This window comes from Entelurus aequoreus, linkage group LG04, assembly GCF_033978785.1.
Source record: "Entelurus aequoreus isolate RoL-2023_Sb linkage group LG04, RoL_Eaeq_v1.1, whole genome shotgun sequence".
Taxonomy (NCBI): Eukaryota; Metazoa; Chordata; class Actinopteri; order Syngnathiformes; family Syngnathidae; genus Entelurus; species Entelurus aequoreus.
Genome location: NC_084734.1, coordinates 26,453,795 through 26,474,116, shown reverse-complemented (window position 1 = coordinate 26,474,116; position 20,322 = coordinate 26,453,795). Strand labels below are relative to the sequence as shown.

General features: G+C 38.5%; 22 non-coding genes across 22 annotated transcripts; all 22 read right to left on the bottom strand.

The window, feature by feature from the left end:
• Positions 1 to 1,397: 1,397 nt before the first annotated feature.
• Positions 1,398 to 1,469, bottom strand: trnar-ucu (transfer RNA arginine (anticodon UCU)). The gene has a single exon. It is a non-coding gene; the product is annotated as a tRNA-Arg (tRNA).
• Positions 1,470 to 5,232: 3,763 nt separating this feature from the next.
• trnan-guu (transfer RNA asparagine (anticodon GUU)) lies at positions 5,233 to 5,304 on the bottom strand. Its single transcript has one exon. It is a non-coding gene; the product is annotated as a tRNA-Asn (tRNA).
• A 1,364-nt stretch (positions 5,305 to 6,668) lies between these two features.
• On the bottom strand, positions 6,669 to 6,740 carry trnag-ucc (transfer RNA glycine (anticodon UCC)). The gene has a single exon. It is a non-coding gene; the product is annotated as a tRNA-Gly (tRNA).
• A 577-nt stretch (positions 6,741 to 7,317) lies between these two features.
• trnag-ucc (transfer RNA glycine (anticodon UCC)) lies at positions 7,318 to 7,389 on the bottom strand. Its single transcript has one exon. It is a non-coding gene; the product is annotated as a tRNA-Gly (tRNA).
• A 771-nt stretch (positions 7,390 to 8,160) lies between these two features.
• Positions 8,161 to 8,232, bottom strand: trnag-ucc (transfer RNA glycine (anticodon UCC)). Its single transcript has one exon. It is a non-coding gene; the product is annotated as a tRNA-Gly (tRNA).
• A 144-nt stretch (positions 8,233 to 8,376) lies between these two features.
• Positions 8,377 to 8,448, bottom strand: trnar-ucg (transfer RNA arginine (anticodon UCG)). The gene has a single exon. It is a non-coding gene; the product is annotated as a tRNA-Arg (tRNA).
• Positions 8,449 to 9,327: 879 nt separating this feature from the next.
• trnag-ucc (transfer RNA glycine (anticodon UCC)) lies at positions 9,328 to 9,399 on the bottom strand. Its single transcript has one exon. It is a non-coding gene; the product is annotated as a tRNA-Gly (tRNA).
• Positions 9,400 to 9,976: 577 nt separating this feature from the next.
• On the bottom strand, positions 9,977 to 10,048 carry trnag-ucc (transfer RNA glycine (anticodon UCC)). Its single transcript has one exon. It is a non-coding gene; the product is annotated as a tRNA-Gly (tRNA).
• Positions 10,049 to 10,407: 359 nt separating this feature from the next.
• On the bottom strand, positions 10,408 to 10,479 carry trnag-ucc (transfer RNA glycine (anticodon UCC)). The gene has a single exon. It is a non-coding gene; the product is annotated as a tRNA-Gly (tRNA).
• A 326-nt stretch (positions 10,480 to 10,805) lies between these two features.
• Positions 10,806 to 10,877, bottom strand: trnag-ucc (transfer RNA glycine (anticodon UCC)). Its single transcript has one exon. It is a non-coding gene; the product is annotated as a tRNA-Gly (tRNA).
• Positions 10,878 to 11,454: 577 nt separating this feature from the next.
• On the bottom strand, positions 11,455 to 11,526 carry trnag-ucc (transfer RNA glycine (anticodon UCC)). The gene has a single exon. It is a non-coding gene; the product is annotated as a tRNA-Gly (tRNA).
• A 544-nt stretch (positions 11,527 to 12,070) lies between these two features.
• Positions 12,071 to 12,142, bottom strand: trnag-ucc (transfer RNA glycine (anticodon UCC)). The gene has a single exon. It is a non-coding gene; the product is annotated as a tRNA-Gly (tRNA).
• Positions 12,143 to 13,333: 1,191 nt separating this feature from the next.
• Positions 13,334 to 13,405, bottom strand: trnag-ucc (transfer RNA glycine (anticodon UCC)). Its single transcript has one exon. It is a non-coding gene; the product is annotated as a tRNA-Gly (tRNA).
• A 577-nt stretch (positions 13,406 to 13,982) lies between these two features.
• On the bottom strand, positions 13,983 to 14,054 carry trnag-ucc (transfer RNA glycine (anticodon UCC)). The gene has a single exon. It is a non-coding gene; the product is annotated as a tRNA-Gly (tRNA).
• A 340-nt stretch (positions 14,055 to 14,394) lies between these two features.
• Positions 14,395 to 14,466, bottom strand: trnag-ucc (transfer RNA glycine (anticodon UCC)). The gene has a single exon. It is a non-coding gene; the product is annotated as a tRNA-Gly (tRNA).
• A 358-nt stretch (positions 14,467 to 14,824) lies between these two features.
• On the bottom strand, positions 14,825 to 14,896 carry trnag-ucc (transfer RNA glycine (anticodon UCC)). The gene has a single exon. It is a non-coding gene; the product is annotated as a tRNA-Gly (tRNA).
• Positions 14,897 to 15,764: 868 nt separating this feature from the next.
• trnag-ucc (transfer RNA glycine (anticodon UCC)) lies at positions 15,765 to 15,836 on the bottom strand. Its single transcript has one exon. It is a non-coding gene; the product is annotated as a tRNA-Gly (tRNA).
• A 577-nt stretch (positions 15,837 to 16,413) lies between these two features.
• Positions 16,414 to 16,485, bottom strand: trnag-ucc (transfer RNA glycine (anticodon UCC)). Its single transcript has one exon. It is a non-coding gene; the product is annotated as a tRNA-Gly (tRNA).
• A 577-nt stretch (positions 16,486 to 17,062) lies between these two features.
• On the bottom strand, positions 17,063 to 17,134 carry trnag-ucc (transfer RNA glycine (anticodon UCC)). Its single transcript has one exon. It is a non-coding gene; the product is annotated as a tRNA-Gly (tRNA).
• Positions 17,135 to 17,492: 358 nt separating this feature from the next.
• Positions 17,493 to 17,564, bottom strand: trnag-ucc (transfer RNA glycine (anticodon UCC)). Its single transcript has one exon. It is a non-coding gene; the product is annotated as a tRNA-Gly (tRNA).
• Positions 17,565 to 17,925: 361 nt separating this feature from the next.
• Positions 17,926 to 17,997, bottom strand: trnag-ucc (transfer RNA glycine (anticodon UCC)). Its single transcript has one exon. It is a non-coding gene; the product is annotated as a tRNA-Gly (tRNA).
• Positions 17,998 to 20,216: 2,219 nt separating this feature from the next.
• On the bottom strand, positions 20,217 to 20,288 carry trnan-guu (transfer RNA asparagine (anticodon GUU)). The gene has a single exon. It is a non-coding gene; the product is annotated as a tRNA-Asn (tRNA).
• Positions 20,289 to 20,322: the final 34 nt, after the last annotated feature.

Here is a 20,322-nt window from a genome sequence, read left to right as displayed (position 1 = left end):
ACTTTGACCTGAAAAGTCAGAAAATGTAAACAAATCATTGGAAATCGGCTGCTATCTCTGGGTTTTTTGCTGATTATTAGTTAATTAACAACTTTCAACTGACTGGACTTTGCCAAAATAACTCAAGTCATGCATTGGCTGGGAATCAAAACCGGGTCTACCTCTTGGAAGGCAGCTATGCTAGCCACTATACCACCAATGCTAAATCCTTGGATTATTTTTGCCTCAAAATTCTAAAATCTAAAATAAACCATTGGAAATCGGCTGCTATCTCTGGGTTTTTAGCTGATCAAAAAAATAAAAAACAACTTTCAACTGACTGGACATTGCCAAAATACCGCAAACGATGCAATGGCTGGAAATCAAAACCGGGTCTATTTCTTGGAAGGCAGCTATGCTAGCCACTATACCAACAAAGCTTAGTCCTTTGTTTTTTTTGCGTTGAAATTCTAAAATCTTAAATAAATCATTGGAAATTGGCTGCTATCTCTGGGTTTTTTGCTGATCAAAAAAATAACTTTCAACTGACATTGCCAAAATACTGCACGCCATGCATTGGCCGGGAATCACACCCACATCAACTGCTTGGAAGACAGCTATGCTAACCACCAATACCTGGGGCATGGAACAATTTTGCCATGAAATTTTAAAGTCTGAAATAAACCATTGAAAATTTGCTGGGTTTTTTGCCAATCAATGGTTAAGTAACATCTTTAAATGGCCTGGGCAATTCCAAAACAGTTTTAACTAAGTAATGGCCAGGTGTAAAACCCCGCTGAACTTTTCTTAAGTCAGCTATGCTATCCACTATACCACCAATGCTTGGTTTATTGTTTACTTTGACCTGGAAAGTCAGAAAATGTAAACAAACCATTAAAATTAACTGGAATCTCAGTATTGTTTGCTTATCAATGGTTGAGTAACAACTTTCAATAAACCGGACGTTGCCAAAATAACTCAAGCCATGCATTGGCTGGGAATCAAAACCGGGTCTACTTCTTGGAAGGCAGCTATGCTAGCCACTATACCAAAAAAGCTAAGTCCTTTGGGTTTTTTTGCCTTGAAATTCTAAAATCTTAAATAAACCATTACAAATTGCCTGCTAGTTCTGTTTTTTCAGCTGATCAATATTAAAATAACAACTTTCAACTGACTGGACGTTGCCAAAATAAATCAAACCATGCATTGGCTGGGAATCAAAACCTGGTCTACCTCTTGGAAGGCAACTCTGCTAGCCAATATACAACCAATGCTTAGTCCTTGGATGATTTTAGCCTTGAAATTCTAAAATCTAAAATAAACCTTTGGAAATTGACTGCTATCTCTGGGTTTTTTACTGATCAAAAAATAAAAAACAACTTTCAACTTACTGAACATTAGCAAAATACCGCAAGCCATGTATTGGCTGGGAATCAAACCCAGGTCAACTGCTTAGAAGGCAGCTATGCTAACCACTATACTACCAATGCTTAGTCCTTGGATGATTTTAGTCTTGAAATTCTAAAATCTAAAATAAACCATTGGAAATTGGTTGCTATCTCTGGGTTTTTTGCTGATCAAAAAATAAAAAACAACTTTCAACTGACTGGACATTGCAAAAACACCCCACGCCATGCATTGGCTGGGAATCTAACTCCGGGCAACTGCTTGGAAGGCAGTTATGCTAGCCACCATACAACCAATGCCTGGTCCTTGGATCATTTTTGCCTCGAAATTCTGAAGTATAAAATAAAACATTGGAAATTGGCTGCTACCTCTGGGTTTTTTGCTGATCAATAGTTAAATAACAACTTTCAACTGACTGGAAATTGCCAAAATACGGCAAGCCTTGAATTGGCTGGGAATCTAACCCAAATCGACTGCTTGGAAGGCAGCTATGCTAACCACTATGCTAACCACTACACCACCAATCCTTAGTTCTTGGATGATTTTATCCTTGAAATTCTAAAATCTAAAATAGACCATGGGAAATTGGCTGCTATCTCTGGGTTTTTTTCTGATGAAAAAATAATAAACAACTTTCAACATTGCCAAAATACCACAAGCCATGCAATGGCTGGGAATTAAACCCAGGTCAACTGCTTGGAAGGCAGCTGTGCTAAGCACTATACCACCAATGCCCAGTCCTTGGAAGATTTTTGCCTTGAAATTTTAAAATCTGAATTACACCATTGACAATTAACTGCTATATCTGGGTTTTTTTGCTGATCAATAGTTAAATAACAACTTTCAACTGACTGAATATTGCCAAAATAACTCAAACCATGCATTAGCTGGGAATCAAAACCGGGTCTACATCTTGGAAGGCAGCTATGCTAACCACCAGAGGTGGGACCAAGTCATTGCTTTGCAAGTCACAAGTAAGTCTCAAGTCTTTGCCCTCAAGTCTCGAGTCAAGTCCCGAGTCAAGACAGGCAAGTCCCGAGTCAAGTCCAAAGTCAAGACTGGAAAGTCTCAAGTCAAGTCACAAGTCCTGCATTTTGAGTTTCGAGTCCTTTCAAGTCCTTTTAACCACAGACTAATATATTTACACAGATTGTGTATGCTTTTAAACCGCTGTATTTATTTATTAAAACAAGTGCATTTGAAATAGCAGGAAAAAAAATAGTACTGACATTGCAATTCATAATAGCACTATTAACCAGTCATTTTAATAGTTTAAACAATTTTAAACATTTAACTCATTCCTTTACAGAATAAACACATTTGCAAAAACAAGTGCAACTGTACTTATTTGTACAAAAGTGTTAACATTGTATTTCCATGGCATATTGCATTGTAACTAGTTCCACAGCAGTTTCTATTCTGTTCTTACCTTATCTCATTGATCTCATCTCATACTGTATGTGTGTTTATGTGTGCGTACACATGAAAAACATAACAAATACATGAACATAACAATGAACAGAATTGTAGTTTTTAGATGTCAGGGCCCTATGCAATATGTACACATATTCTTAATATAGTATACATTTTAATTGACCTTTATTTGACTATGTTTGTCTTTTTGTAGGTGGCTAAAATATGCTGTGCTGCTGACCGTTGTCTAACGTTATGTTACTGTGTGTGATACATTGACTAACGTAACGTTATGTTTAGGTACCTCATGCAACCCTGCTTAAAAAAATCACTTGACAAAAAGTATGAATAAGGTGGCAAACTGCAGTGGACGCAACATATTCCTGTGTTTGAAATTATGTTATAACCACAGACATCTTGTAAGTACACGCAGTATTGGTTGCTGTGACGCGAGCAAATTGCATCTTGAAGTGGTGATGAGGAGCCGGCGAACAGCCTAAACTGACAGTTGACAGGTAGAAAACAAAGATGCCGGGCTGGTGTTCAGCGTTTTCCTGCTCAAATGAGCGGACTGTTGAAAATAGGAATCGGGGGATTACTTTTCACAAGTAAGATTTAACATTAATGTACTATTGGTTGTATTTTATGAAAATAACATTACCACAGAGTTGAGAAGGAGCAAAGATCTTCAATATTTGTATGTGAAAATCACAAATAAATCTTCTGGGGGAGGATGACGCCCCTACAGGGGTTTGGTTTACAAACTTTCAGCCCCACCTAAAACAAAATTCACCAGCCGCCACTGATTATGATGCATTCTCATTTTAGGCAAAATATAAGACAATACTTTCTTAACAGTATAATTGTAACCAGGAATAAGTCTTCAAGTAACAATATTCAAATACTAACATTGTTGGGTAAGACAGAATTTGGTTTTATTCTGAATCCAGTGAAACAGATTGGTGGTTTTAGCTGATATAAAGAGTTTCAGGTGTTTATATATGTTTAAGTATTTGGCAGACGCTTTTATCCAAAGCGACATACATAAAAAATACATATATAACAATCACTGTAAACATTATCATTTAAGGGAAGAATGTAATACAAAATATCAATACAAAGTGTCAAGACAGAATAAACTCTCTGCTGCTGCAGCAACAGAGATACAGTCTATAAGATATATAGATATCTAATGTATTCATACATTGTTTATGTAGGATATACGCATGTATATATAACGTAATCATATTGTTTCTTCAACTTAAAAATAGCTGACCGTTTTTTCCCTCTTCTCTGGGTTTATATTCCCAGTTTTGATCTCGGACGTCTGGTCACTTATAGCATATAAGAATATTATATTACTGTTAAGCAAACTATGAATAATAAAACATGTATCCGTTATCATAGCTACACGTATGACAAAAAAGCGCGTGAAAATGAGTGGTATTCAGTGAGGTAAAATGAATTAAATGCGCTGACAGTTCATTGCTCCTGCCAAATGAATTGCACCGAGTGGAGCGGATCACCACTCCAAGATGGCGGCCCCGCGTCTCGTCTGCGCCAGTAGGCAGTAGCGCTCGATGCTGCGTCTACTTATAAGATGTCTATGGTTATGACGTTAGCAGTGAGTTTACAGCCTCACTGATTTAACTACACAGCAAATAAAAGTCATGTTACTTAGCCAATAAACGTTAGCTTATATTCAAAACTTACCCTTCTTTGTGCAACTTCAAATGTCGAACGAAGTTGGAAGTTGTTGCGTCTCCGTCTGTAATATTCGAACTGCGTGATTTGCATACGGCAATTCGTTTTTTGTAGACCAAGTCGTAGTTTTTATACCCGAACGAAACCAACTTTGGTATAAATCTTTCTCACTGGCGCGTTGTTTGGCAACTCTTGTTCATTGGTTGTCCTGCAATTTGATTGGATGAATGCTGTGGGATGAAAACAATGTAGATCTAATTTGATTGGCTGTTGTACTGAGAGCACACACGCTGACACGCAGCACACACGCTGATAGACAGACACGTACAAAATGAAAGCAACGGAGCGCTCCCAAATAACTTTTTAAGCTTTAGGTTTTGGGGAAAGTAGCAAGTCATGTCAAGTCAAAAGGCTCAAGTCCAAGTGAAGTCACAAGTCATTGATGTTAAAGTCTAAGTCGAGTTGCAAGTCTCTTTACATTTTGTCAAGTCGAGTCTAAAGTCATCAAATTCATGACTCGAGTCTGACTCGAGTCCAAGTCATGTGACTCGAGTCCACACCTCTGCTAACCACTATACCACCAATGCCTGGTCCTTGGATAATTTTTCTTTGAAATTCTAAAATCTTAAATAAACCATTGGAAATTGGCTGCTATCTCTGGGGGTTTTATTGATCAATAGTTAAAAAACAACTTTCAACGGACTGGACATTGGCAAAATGCTGCAAGCATGCATTGGCTGGGAATCAAACCCAGGTCAACTGCTTAACAGGCAGCTGTGCTAACCACTATACAACCAATGCTTAGTCCTTGAATGATTTTATGCTTGAAATTCTAAAATCTAAAATAGACCTTTGGATATTGGCTGCCATGCATTGGCCGGGAATTGAACCCAGGTCAACTGTTAGAAGGCAGTTATGCTAGCCACTATACCACCAATGCCTGGTCCTTGGATCATTTTTGCCTCGAAATTCTGAAGTATAAAATAAGCCATTGGAAATTGGCTGCTATCTCTGTGTTTTTGCTGATCAATAGGTAAATAACAACTTTCAACTGAATGGAAATTGCCAGAATACCGAAATCAAAGCATTGGCTGGGAATCGAACCCAGGTCAACTGCTTGGAAGGTAGCTATGTTAACCACTATACCAACAATGCCTTGTCCTTGGATAATTTTTATCCTTGAAATTCTAAAATCTTAAATAAACTATTGGAAATTGGCTGCCATCTCTGGGTTTTTTGCTGATCAATAGTTAAATAAATACTTTCAACTGACTGAATATTGCCAAAATACCACAAGCCAGGCATTGGCTGGGAATCTAACCCAGGTCAACTGCTTGGAAGGCAGCTATGCTAACCACTATACTACCAATGCTTAGTCCTTGAATAATTCTTGCATTGAAATTTGAAAGTCTGAAATAAACCATTGAAAATTGGCTGCTATCTCTGGGTTTGTTGCTGATCAAAAAATAAAAAGCAACTTTCAACTGACTGGACATTGCCAAAATACCGCACGCCATGCATTGGCCGGGAATTGAACCCAGGTAAACTGCTTGGAAGGCAGTTATGCTAGCCACTATACCACCAATGCCTGGTCCTAGGTTAATTTTTGCCTCGAAATTCTGAAGTATAAAATAAGCCGCTGGAAATTGGCTGCTATCTCTGGGTTTTTTGCTGATCAATAGTTAAATAACAACTTTCAACTGAATGGAAATTGCCAGAATACCACAAGCCATGCATTGGCTGGGAATCAAACCCAAGTCAACTGCTTTGAAGGCAGCTATGCTTACCACTATACCACCAATGCTTAGTCCTTTAATAATTGTTTTCCTTGAAATTCTAAAATCTTAAATATTTTATTAGGAATTGGCTGCCATCTCAGGGTTTTTTGCTGATCAATAGTTAAATAACAACTTTCAACTGACTGAATATTGCCAAAATACCACAAGCCATGCATTGGCTGGGAATCTAACCCAGGTCAACTGCTTGGAAGGCAGCTTTGCTAACCACTATACTACCAATGCTTAGTCCTTGAATGATTTTTGCCTTGAAATTTTAAAGTCTGAGATAAACTATTGACAATTGGCTGCTATCTCTGGGTTTGTTGCTGATCAAAAAATAAAAAGCAACTTTCAACTGACTGGACATTGCCAAAATGCCGCACGCCATGCATTGGCCGGGAATTGAACCCAGGTCAACTGCTTGGAAGGCAGCTATGCTTACCACTATACCACCAATGCTTAGGCTTTGGTTAATTTGTATCCTTGTAATTCTAAAATCTTAAATATTTTATTAGAAATTGGCTGCCATCTCAGGGTTTTTTGCTGATCAATAGTTAAATAACAACTTTCAACTGACTGAATATTGCCAAAATACCACAAGCCATGCATTGGCTGGGAATCTAACACAGGTCAACTGCTTGGAAGGCAGCTATGCTAACCACTATACTACCAATGCTTAGTCCTTGAATGATTTTTGCCTTGAAATTTTAAAGTCTGAAATAAAACATTGAAAATTGGCTGCTATCACTGGATTTGTTGCTGATCAAAAAATAAAAAGCAACTTTCAACTGACTGGACATTGCCAAAATACCGCACGCCATGCATTGGCCGGGAATTGAACCCAGATCAACTGCTTGGAAGGCAGTTATGTTAGCCACTATACCACCAATGCCTGGTCTTTGGACAATTTTTGCCTCAAAATTCTGAAGTATAAAATAAGCTGTTGGAAATTGGCTGCTATGTCTGGGTTTTTTGCTGATCAATAGGTAAATAACAACTTTCAACTGAATGGAAATTGCCAGAATATCGCAATCAATGCATTGGCTGGGAATCGAACCCAGGTCAACTGCTTGGAAGGCAGCTATGCTAACCACTATACCACCAATGCTTAGTCCTTGTATAAGTTTTATCCTTGAAATTCTAAAATCTTAAATACACTATTGGAAATTGGCTGCCATCTCTGGGTTTTGTTGCTGATCAAAAGTTAAATAACAACTTTCAACTGACTGAATATTGCCAAAATACCACAAGCCATGCATTGGCTGGGAATCTAACTCAGGTCAACTGCTTGGAAGGCAGCTATGCTAACCACTATACTACCAATGCTTAGTCCTTGAATGATTTTTGCTTTGAAATTTATAGTCTGAAATAAACCATTGAAAATTGGCTGCTATCTCTGGGTTTGTTGCTGATTAAAAAATAAAAAGCAACTTTCAACTGACTGGACATTGCCAAAATACCGCACGCCATGCATTGGCCGGGAATTGAACCCAGATCAACTGCTTGGAAGGCAGTTATGTTAGCCACTATACCACCAATGCCTGGTCTTTGGACAATTTTTGCCTCGAAATTCTGAAGTATAAAATAAGCTGTTGGAAATTGGCTGCTATGTCTGGGTTTTTTGCTGATCAATAGTTAAATAACAACTTTCAACTGAATGGAAATTGCCAGAATACCGCAATCAATGCATTGGCTGGGAATCTAACTCAGGTCAACTGCTTGGAAGGCAGCTATGCTAACCACTATACTACCAATGCTTAGTCCTTGAATGATTTTTGCCTTGAAATTTTAAAGTCTGAAATAAACCATTGAAAATTGCTGATCAATAGTTAAATAACAACTTTCAACGGAATGGAAATTGCCAGAATACCACTGGCCATGCATTGGCTGGGAATCGAACCCAGGTCAACTGCTTGGAAGGCAGCTATGCTTACCACTATACCACCAATGCCTGGTCCTTGGATAATTTTTGCCTCGAAATTCTGAAGTATAAAATAAGCCGTTGGAAATTGGCTGCTATCTCTGTGTTTTTTGCTGATCAATAGTTAAATAACAACTTTCAACTGAATGGAAATTGCCAGAATACCACAGGCCATGCATTGGCTGGGAATCGAACCCAGGTCAACTGCTTCGAAGGCAGCTATGCTTACCACTATACCACCAATGCTTAGTCATTAGATATTTTTTATCCTAGAAATTCTAAAATCTTAAATAAACCATTGAAAATGAGTTATCGCTGGGTTTTTTGCTGATCAAAAAATAAAAATAAACTTTCAACTGACTGGACATTGCCAAAATACCGCACGCCATGCATTAGCCGGGAACTGAACCCAGGTCAACTGCTTGGAAGGCAGCTATGCTCGCCACTATACCACCAATGCCTGGTCCTTGGATAATTTTTGCCTCGAAATTCTGAAGTATAAAATAAGCCGTTGGAAATTGGCTGCTATCTCTGGGTTTTTTGCTGATCAATAGTTAAATATCAACTTTCAACTGAATGGAAATTGCCAGAATACCACAAGCCATGCATTGGCTGGGAATCAAACCCAGGTCAACTGCTTTGAAGGCAGCTATGCTTACCACTATACCACCAATGCTTAGTCCTTTAATAATTGTTTTCCTTGAAATTCTAAAATCTTAAATATTTTATTAGGAATTGGCTGCCATCTCAGGGTTTTTTGCTGATCAATAGTTAAATAACAACTTTCAACTGACTGAATATTGCCAAAATACCACAAGCCATGCATTAGCTGGGAATCTAACCCAGGTCAACTGCTTGGAAGGCAGCTATGCTAACCACTATACTACCAATGCTTAGTCCTTGAATGATTTTTGCCTTGAAATTTTAAAGTCTGAAATAAAACATTGAAAATTGGCTGCCAATACACTATACCACCAATGCCTGGTCTTTGGACAATTTTTGCCTCGAAATTCTGAAGTATAAAGTAAGCCATTGGAAATTGGCTGCTATCTCTGGGTTTTTTGCTGATCAATAGGTAAATAACAACTTTCAACTGAATGGAAATTGCCAGAATACCGCAATCAATGCATTGGCTGGGAATCGAACCCAGGTCAACTGCTTGGAAGGCAGCTATGCTAACCACTATACCACCAATGCTTAGTCCTTGCATAAGTTTTATCCTTGAAATTCTAAAATCTTAAATAAACTATTGGAAATTGGCTGCCATCTCTGGGTTTTTTGCTGATCAAAAGTTAAATAACAACTTTCAACTGACTGAATATTGCCAAAATACCAAAAGCCATGCATTGGCTGGGAATCTAACCCAGGTCAACTGCTTGGAAGGCAGCTATGCTAACCACTATACTACCAATGCTTAGTCCTTGAATGATTTTTGCCTTGAAATTTGAAAGTCTGAAATAAACCATTGAAAATTGGCTGCTATCTCTGGGTTTGTTGCTGATCAAAAAATAAAAAGCAACTTTCAACTGACTGGACATTGCCAAAATACCGCACGCCATGCATTGGCCGGGAATTGAACCCAGATCAACTGCTTGGAAGGCAGTTATGTTAGCCACTATACCACCAATGCCTGGTCTTTGGACAATTTTTGCCTCGAAATTCTGAAGTATAAAATAAGCTGTTGGAAATTGGCTGCTATCTCTGGGTTTTTTGCTGATCAATAGGTAAATAGCAACTTTCAACTGAATGGAAATTGCCAGAATACCGCAATCAATGCATTGGCTGGGAATCGAACCCAGGTCAACTGCTTGGAAGGCAGCTATGCTTACCACTATACCACCAATGCTTAGTCATTAGATATTTTTTATCCTAAAAATTCTAAAATCTTAAATAAACCATTGAAAATTAGTTATCGCTGGGTTTTTTGCTGATCAAAAAATAAAAATCAACTTTCAACTGACTGGACATTGCCAAAATACCGCACGCCATGCATTAGCCGGGAACTGAACCCAGGTCAACTGCTTGGACGGCAGCTATGCTCGCCACTATACCACCAATGCTTAGTCCTTGTATAATTTTTATCCTTGAAATTCTAAAATCTTATATATTTTATTAGAAATTGGCTGCCATCTCAGGGTTTTTTGCTGATCAATAGTTAAATAACAACTTTCAACTGACTGAATATTGCCAAAATACCACAAGCCATGCATTGGCTGGGAATCTAACCCAGGTCAACTGCTTGGAAGGCAGCTATGCTAACCACTATACCACCAATGCCTGGTCTTTGGACAATTTTTGCCTCGAAATTCTGAAGTATAAAGTAAGCCATTGGAAATTGGCTGCTATCTCTGGGTTTTTTGCTGATCAATAGGTAAATAACAACTTTCAACTGAATGGAAATTGCCAGAATACCGCAATCAATGCATTGGCTGGGAATCGAACCCAGCCAATGCCAATGCCTGGTCTTTGGACAATTTTTGCCTCGAAATTCTGAAGTATAAAATAAGCTGTTGGAAATTGGCTGCTATCTCTGGGTTTTTTGCTGATCAATAGGTAAATAGCAACTTTCAACTGAATGGAAATTGCCAGAATACCGCAATCAATGCATTGGCTGGGAATCGAACCCAGGTCAACTGCTTGGAAGGCAGCTATGCTAACCACTATACCACCAATGCTTAGTCCTTGTATAAGTTTTATCCTTGAAATTCTAAAATCTTAAATACACTATTGGAAATTGGCTGCCATCTCTGGGTTTTGTTGCTGATCAAAAGTTAAATAACAACTTTCAACTGACTGAATATTGCCAAAATACCACAAGCCATGCATTGGCTGGGAATCTAACTCAGGTCAACTGCTTGGAAGGCAGCTATGCTAACCACTATACTACCAATGCTTAGTCCTTGAATGATTTTTGCTTTGAAATTTATAGTCTGAAATAAACCATTGAAAATTGGCTGCTATCTCTGGGTTTGTTGCTGATTAAAAAATAAAAAGCAACTTTCAACTGACTGGACATTGCCAAAATACCGCACGCCATGCATTAGCCAGGAATTGAACCCAGGTCAACTGCTTGGAAGGCAGTTATGCTAGCCACTATACCACCAATGCCTGGTCTTTGGACAATTTTTGCTTTGAAATTCTGAAGTATAAAATAAGCTGTTGGAAATTGGCTGCTATCTCTGGGTTTTTTACTGATCAATAGGTAAATAACAACTTTCAACTGAATGGAAATTGCCAGAATACCGCAATCAATGCATTGGCTGGGAATCGAACCCAGGTCAACTGCTTGGAAGGCAGCTATGCTAACCACTATACCACCAATGCTTAGTCCTTGTATAAGTTGTATCCTTGAAATTCTAAAATCTTAAATACCCTATTGGAAATTGGCTGCCATCTCTAGGTTTTGTTGCTGATCAAAAGTTAAATAACAACTTTCAACTGACTGAATATTGCCAAAATACCACAAGCCATGCATTGGCTGGGAATCTAACTCAGGTCAACTGCTTGGAAGGCAGCTATGCTAACCACTATACTACCAATGCTTAGTCCTTGAATGATTTTTGCCTTGAAATTTTAAAGTCTGAAATAAACCATTGAAAATTGGCTGCTATCTCTGGGTTTGTTGCTGATTAAAAAATAAAAAGCAACTTTCAACTGACTGGACATTGCCAAAATACCGCACGCCATGCATTAGCCGGGAATTGAACCCAGGTCAACTGCTTGGAAGGCAGTTATGCTAGCCACTATACCACCAATGCCTGGCCCTTGGATAATTGTTGCCTCGAAATTCTGAAGTATAAATAAGCCGTTGGAAATTGGCTGCTATCTCTGGGCTTTTTGCTGGAAATTGCCAGAATACCACAAGCCATGCATTGGCTGGGAATCGAACCCAGGTCAACTGCTTGGAAGGCAGCTATGCTTACCACTATACCACCAATGCTTAGGCTTGGTTAATTTTTATCCTTGTAATTCTAAAATCTTAAATATTTTATTAGAAATTGGCTGCCATCACAGGGTTTTTTGCTGATCAATAGTTAAATATCAACTTTCAACTGACTGAATATTGCCAAAATACCACAAGCCATGCATTGGCTGGGAATCTAACCCAGGTCAACTGCTTGGAAGGCAGCTATGCTAACCACTATACTACCAATGCTTAGTCCTTGAATGATTTTTGCCTTGAAATTTTAAAGTCTGAAATAAAACATTGAAAATTGGCTGCTATCACTGGATTTGTTGCTGATCAAAAAATAAAAAGCAACTTTCAACTGACTGGACATTGCCAAAATACCACACGCCATGCATTGGCCGGGAATTGAACCCAGATCAACTGCTTGGAAGGCAGTTATGTTAGCCACTATACCACCAATGCCTGGTCTTTGGACAATTTTTGCCTCAAAATTCTGAAGTATAAAATAAGCTGTTGGAAATTGGCTGCTATGTCTGGGTTTTTTGCTGATCAATAGGTAAATAACAACTTTCAACTGAATGGAAATTGCCAGAATATCGCAATCAATGCATTGGCTGGGAATCGAACCCAGGTCAACTGCTTGGAAGGCAGCTATGCTAACCACTATAGCACCAATGCTTAGTCCTTGTATAAGTTTTATCCTTGAAATTCTAAAATCTTAAATACACTATTGGAAATTGGCTGCCATCTCTGGGTTTTGTTGCTGATCAAAAGTTAAATAACAACTTTCAACTGACTGAATATTGCCAAAATACCACAAGCCATGCATTGGCTGGGAATCTAACTCAGGTCAACTGCTTGGAAGGCAGCTATGCTAACCACTATACTACCAATGCTTAGTCCTTGAATGATTTTTGCTTTGAAATTTATAGTCTGAAATAAACCATTGAAAATTGGCTGCTATCTCTGGGTTTGTTGCTGATTAAAAAATAAAAAGCAACTTTCAACTGACTGGACATTGCCAAAATACCGCACGCCATGCATTAGCCGGGAATTGAACCCAGGTCAACTGCTTGGAAGGCAGTTATGCTAGCCACTATACCACCAATGCCTGGCCCTTGGATAATTGTTGCCTCGAAATTCTGAAGTATAAATAAGCCGTTGGAAATTGGCTGCTATCTCTGGGCTTTTTGCTGGAAATTGCCAGAATACCACAAGCCATGCATTGGCTGGGAATCGAACCCAGGTCAACTGCTTGGAAGGCAGCTATGCTTACCACTATACCACCAATGCTTAGGCTTTGGTTAATTTTTATCCTTGTAATTCTAAAATCTTAAATATTTTATTAGAAATTGGCTGCCATCACAGGGTTTTTTGCTGATCAATAGTTAAATATCAACTTTCAACTGACTGAATATTGCCAAAATACCACAAGCCATGCATTGGCTGGGAATCTAACCCAGGTCAACTGCTTGGAAGGCAGCTATGCTAACCACTATACTACCAATGCTTAGTCCTTGAATGATTTTTGCCTTGAAATTTTAAAGTCTGAAATAAAACATTGAAAATTGGCTGCTATCACTGGATTTGTTGCTGATCAAAAAATAAAAAGCAACTTTCAACTGACTGGACATTGCCAAAATACCACACGCCATGCATTGGCCGGGAATTGAACCCAGATGAACTGCTTGGAAGGCAGTTATGTTAGCCACTATACCACCAATGCCTGGTCTTTGGACAATTTTTGCCTCGAAATTCTGAAGTATAAAATAAGCTGTTGGAAATTGGCTGCTATGTCTGGGTTTTTTGCTGATCAATAGGTAAATAACAACTTTCAACTGAATGGAAATTGCCAGAATACCGCAATCAATGCATTGGCTGGGAATCGAACCCAGGTCAACTGCTTGGAAGGCAGCTATGCTAACCACTATACCACCAATGCTTAGTCCTTGTATAAGTTTTATCCTTTAAATTCTAAAATCTTAAATACACTATTGGAAATTGGCTGCCATCTCTGGGTTTTGTTGCTGATCAAAAGTTAAATAACAACTTTCAACTGACTGAATATTGCCAAAATACCACAAGCCATGCATTGGCTGGGAATCTAACTCAGGTCAACTGCTTGGAAGGCAGCTATGCTAACCACTATACTACCAATGCTTAGTCCTTGAATGATTTTTGCCTTGAAATTTTAAAGTCTGAAATAAACCATTGAAAATTGCTGATCAATAGTTAAATAACAACTTTCAACTGAATGGAAATTGCCAGAATACCACAGGCCATGCATTGGCTGGGAATCAAACCCAGGTCAACTGCTTGGAAGGCAGCTATGCTTACCACTATACCACCAATGCTTAGTCATTAGATATTTTTTATCCTAGAAATTCTAAAATCTTAAATAAACCATTGAAAATTAGTTATCGCTGGGTTTTTTGCTGATCAAAAAATAAAAATCAACTTTCAACTGAATTGAAATTGCCAGAATATCACAAGCCATGCATTGGCTGGGAATCGAACCCAGGTCAACTGCTTGGAAGGCAGCTATGCTAGCTACTATACCACCAATGCCTGGTCCTTGGATAATTTTTGCCTCGAAATTCTGAAGTATAAAATAAGCCGTTGGAAATTGGCTGCTATCTCTGGGTTTTTTGCTGATCAATAGTTAAATAACAACTTTCAACTGAATGGAAATTGCCAGAATACCACAGGCCATGCATTGGCTGGGAATCGAACCCAGGTCAACTGCTTGGAAGGCAGCTATGCTTACCACTATACCACCAATGCTTAGTCATTAGATATTTTTTATCCTAGAAATTCTAAAATCTTAAATAAACCATTGAAAATGAGTTATCGCTGGGTTTTTTGCTGATCAAAAAATAAAAATCAACTTTCAACTGAATTGAAATTGCCAGAATATCACAAGCCATGCATTAGCCGGGAACTGAACCCAGGTCAACTGCTTGGAAGGCAGCTATGCTCGCCACTATACCACCAATGCCTGGTCCTTGGATAATTTTTGCCTCGAAATTCTGAAGTATAAAATAAGCCGTTGGAAATTGGCTGCTATCTCTGGGTTTTTTGCTGATCAATAGTTGAATAACAACTTTCAACTGACTGAATATTGCCAAAATACCACAAGCCATGCATTGGCTGGGAATCAAACCCAGGTCAACTGCTTTGAAGGCAGCTATGCTTACCACTATACCACCAATGCTTAGTCCTTTAATAATTGTTTTCCTTGAAATTCTAAAATCTTAAATATTTTATTAGGAATTGGCTGCCATCTCAGGGTTTTTTGCTGATCAATAGTTAAATAACAACTTTCAACTGACTGAATATTGCCAAAATACCACAAGCCATGAATCTAACCCAGGTCAACTGCTTGGAAGGCAGCTATGCTAACCACTATACTACCAATGCTTAGTCCTTGAATGATTTTTGCCTTGAAATTTTAAAGTCTGAAATAAAACATTGAAAATTGGCTGCCAATACACTTTACCACCAATGCCTGGTCTTTGGACAATTTTTGCCTCGAAATTCTGAAGTATAAAGTAAGCCATTGGAAATTGGCTGCTATCTCTGGGTTTTTTGCTGATCAATAGGTAAATAACAACTTTCAACTGAATGGAAATTGCCAGAATACCGCAATCAATGCATTGGCTGGGAATCGAACCCAGGTCAACTGCTTGGAAGGCAGCTATGCTAACCACTATACCACCAATGCTTAGTCCTTTCATAAGTTTTATCCTTGAAATTCTAAAATCTTAAATAAACTATTGGAAATTGGCTGCCATCTCTGGGTTTTTTGCTGATCAAAAGTTAAATAACAACTTTCAACTGACTGAATATTGCCAAAATACCACAAGCCATGCATTGGCTGGGAATCTAACCCAGGTCAACTGCTTGGAAGGCAGCTATGCTAACCACTATACTACCAATGCTTAGTCCTTGAATGATTTTTGCCTTGAAATTTTAAAGTCTGAAATAAACCATTGAAAATTGGCTGCTATCTCTGGGTTTGTTGCTGATCAAAAAATAAAAAGCAACTTTCAACTGACTGGACATTGCCAAAATACCGCACGCCATGCATTGGCCGGGAATTGAACCCAGATCAACTGCTTGGAAGGCAGTTATGTTAGCCACTATACCACCAATGCCTGGTCTTTGGACAATTTTTGCCTCGAAATTCTGAAGTATAAAATAAGCTGTTGGAAATTGGCTGCTATCTCTGGGTTTTTTGCTGATCAATAGGTAAATAGCAACTTTCAACTGAATGGAAATTGCCAGAATACCGCAATCAATGCATTGGCTGGGAATCGAACCCAGGTCAACTGCTTGGAAGGCAGCTATGCTAACCACTATACCACCAATGCTTAGTCCTTGTATAAGTTTTATCCTTGAAATTCTAAAATCTTAAATACACTATTGGAAATTGGCTGCCATCTCTGGGTTTTGTTGCTGATCAAAAGTTAAATAACAACTTTCAACTGACTGAATATTGCCAAAATACCACAAGCCATGCATTGGCTGGGAATCTAACTCAGGTCAACTGCTTGGAAGGCAGCTATGCTAACCACTATACTACCAATGCTTAGTCCTTGAATGATTTTTGCCTTGAAATTTTAAAGTCTGAAATAAACCATTGAAAATTGGCTGCTATCTCTGGGTTTGTTGCTGATTAAAAAATAAAAAGCAACTTTCAACTGACTGGACATTGCCAAAATACCGCACGCCATGCATTAGCCGGGAATTGAACCCAGGTCAACTGCTTGGAAGGCAGTTATGCTAGCCGCTATACCACCAATGCCTGGCCCTTGGATAATTTTTGCCTCGAAATTCTGAAGTATAAATAAGCCGTTGGAAATTGGCTGCTATCTCTGGGTTTTTTGCTGATCAATAGTTAAATAACAACTTTCAACTGAATTGAAATTGCCAGAATACCACAAGCCATGCATTGGCTGGGAATCGAACCCAGGTCAACTGCTTGGAAGGCAGCTATGCTTACCACTATACCACCAATGCTTAGTCATTAGATATTTTTTATCCTAGAAATTCTAAAATCTTAAATAAACCATTGAAAATTAGTTATCGCTGGGTTTTTTGCTGATCAAAAAATAAAAATCAACTTTCAACTGACTGGACATTGCCAAAATACCGCACGCCATGCATTAGCCGGGAACTGAACCCAGGTCAACTGCTTGGACGGCAGCTATGCTCGCCACTATACCACCAATGCCTGGTCCTTGGATAATTTTTGCCTCGAAATTCTGAAGTATAAAATAAGCCGTTGGAAATTGGCTGCTATCTCTGGGTTTTTTGCTGATCAATAGTTAAATAATAACTTTCAACTGAATGGAAATTGCCAGAATACCACAAGCCATGCATTGGCTGGGAATCAAACCCAGGTCAACTGCTTGGAAGGCAGCTATGCTTACCACTATACCACCAATGCTTAGTCCTTGTATAATTTTTATCCTTGAAATTCTAAAATCTTATATATTTTATTAGAAATTGGCTGCCATCTCAGGGTTTTTTGCTGATCAATAGTTAAATAACAACTTTCAACTGACTGAATATTGCCAAAATACCACAAGCCATGCATTGGCTGGGAATCTAACCCAGGTCAACTGCTTGGAAGGCAGCTATGCTAACCACTATACTACCAATGCTTAGTCCTTGAATGATTTTTGCCTCGAAATTCTGAAGTATGAAGTAAGCCATTGGAAATTGGCTGCTATCCCTGGGTTTTTTGCTGATCAATAGGTAAATAACAACTTTCAACTGAATGGAAATTGCCAGAATACCGCAATCAATGCATTGGCTGGGAATCGAACCCAGGTCAACTGCTTGGAAGGCAGCTATGCTAACCACTATACCACCAATGCTTAGTCCTTGCATAAGTTTTATCCTTGAAATTCTAAAATCTTAAATAAACTATTGGAAATTGGCTGCCATCTCTGGGCTTTTTGCTGATCAAAAGTTAAATAACAACTTTCAACTGACTGAATATTGCCAAAATACCAAAAGCCATGCATTGGCTGGGAATCTAACCTAGGTCAACTGCTTGGAAGGCAGCTATGCTAACCACTATACTACCAATGCTTAGTCCTTGAATGATTTTTGCCTTGAAATTTTAAAGTCTGAAATAAACCATTGAAAATTGGCTGCTATCTCTGGGTTTGTTGCTGATCAAAAAATAAAAAGCCACTTTCAACTGACTGGACATTGCCAAAAGACCGCACGCCTTGCATTAGCCGGGAAGGCAGCTATGCTAGCCACTATACCACCAATGCCTGGTCCTTGGATAATTTTTGCCTCGAAACTCTGAAGTATAAAATAAGCCGTTGGAAATTGGCTGCTATCTCTGGGTTTTTTGCTGATCAATAGGTAAATAACAACTTTCAACTGAATAGAAATTGCCAAAATCAATGCGTTGGCTGGCAATCGAACCCAGGTCAACAAAATTCACCAGCCGCCACTGATTATGATGCATTCTCATTTTAGGCAAAATATAAGACAATACTTTCTTAACAGTATAATTGTAACCAGGAATAAGTCTTCAAGTAACAATATTCAAATACTAACATTGTTGGACAGCATTTGGTTTTATTCTGAATCCAGTGAAACAGATTGGTGGTTTTAGCTGATATAAAGAGTTTCAGGTGTTTATATATGTTTAAGTATTTGGCAGACGCTTTTATCCAAAGCGACATACATAAAAAATACATATATAACAATCACTGTAAACATTATCATTTAAGGGAAGAATGTAATACAAAATATCAATACAAAGTGTCAAGACAGAATAAACTCTCTGCTGCTGCAGCAACAGAGATACAGTCTATAAGATATATAGATATCTAATGTATTCATACATTGTTTATGTAGGATATACGCATGTATATATAACGTAATCATATTGTTTCTTCAACTTAAAAATAGCTGACCGTTTTTTCCCTCTTCTCTGGGTTTATATTCCCAGTTTTGATCTCGGACGTCTGGTCACTTATAGCATATAAGAATATTATATTACTGTTAAGCAAACTATGAATAATAAAACATGTATCCGTTATCATAGCTACACGTATGACAAAAAAGCGCGTGAAAATGAGTGGTATTCAGTGAGGTAAAATGAATTAAATGCGCTGACAGTTCATTGCTCCTGCCAAATGAATTGCACCGAGTGGAGCGGATCACCACTCCAAGATGGCGGCCCCGCGTCTCGTCTGCGCCAGTAGGCAGTAGCGCTCGATGCTGCGTCTACTTATAAGATGTCTATGGTTATGACGTTAGCAGTGAGTTTACAGCCTCACTGATTTAACTACACAGCAAATAAAAGTCATGTTACTTAGCCAATAAACGTTAGCTTATATTCAAAACTTACCCTTCTTTGTGCAACTTCAAATGTCGAACGAAGTTGGAAGTTGTTGCGTCTCCGTCTGTAATATTCGAACTGCGTGATTTGCATACGGCAATTCGTTTTTTGTAGACCAAGTCGTAGTTTTTATACCCGAACGAAACCAACTTTGGTATAAATCTTTCTCACTGGCGCGTTGTTTGGCAACTCTTGTTCATTGGTTGTCCTGCAATTTGATTGGATGAATGCTGTGGGATGAAAACAATGTAGATCTAATTTGATTGGCTGTTGTACTGAGAGCACACACGCTGACACGCAGCACACACGCTGATAGACAGACACGTACAAAATGAAAGCAACGGAGCGCTCCCAAATAACTTTTTAAGCTTTAGGTTTTGGGGAAAGTAGCAAGTCATGTCAAGTCAAAAGGCTCAAGTCCAAGTGAAGTCACAAGTCATTGATGTTAAAGTCTAAGTCGAGTTGCAAGTCTCTTTACATTTTGTCAAGTCGAGTCTAAAGTCATCAAATTCATGACTCGAGTCTGACTCGAGTCCAAGTCATGTGACTCGAGTCCACACCTCTGCTAACCACTATACCACCAATGCCTGGTCCTTGGATAATTTTTCTTTGAAATTCTAAAATCTTAAATAAACCATTGGAAATTGGCTGCTATCTCTGGGGGTTTTATTGATCAATAGTTAAAAAACAACTTTCAACGGACTGGACATTGGCAAAATGCTGCAAGCATGCATTGGCTGGGAATCAAACCCAGGTCAACTGCTTAACAGGCAGCTGTGCTAACCACTATACAACCAATGCTTAGTCCTTGAATGATTTTATGCTTGAAATTCTA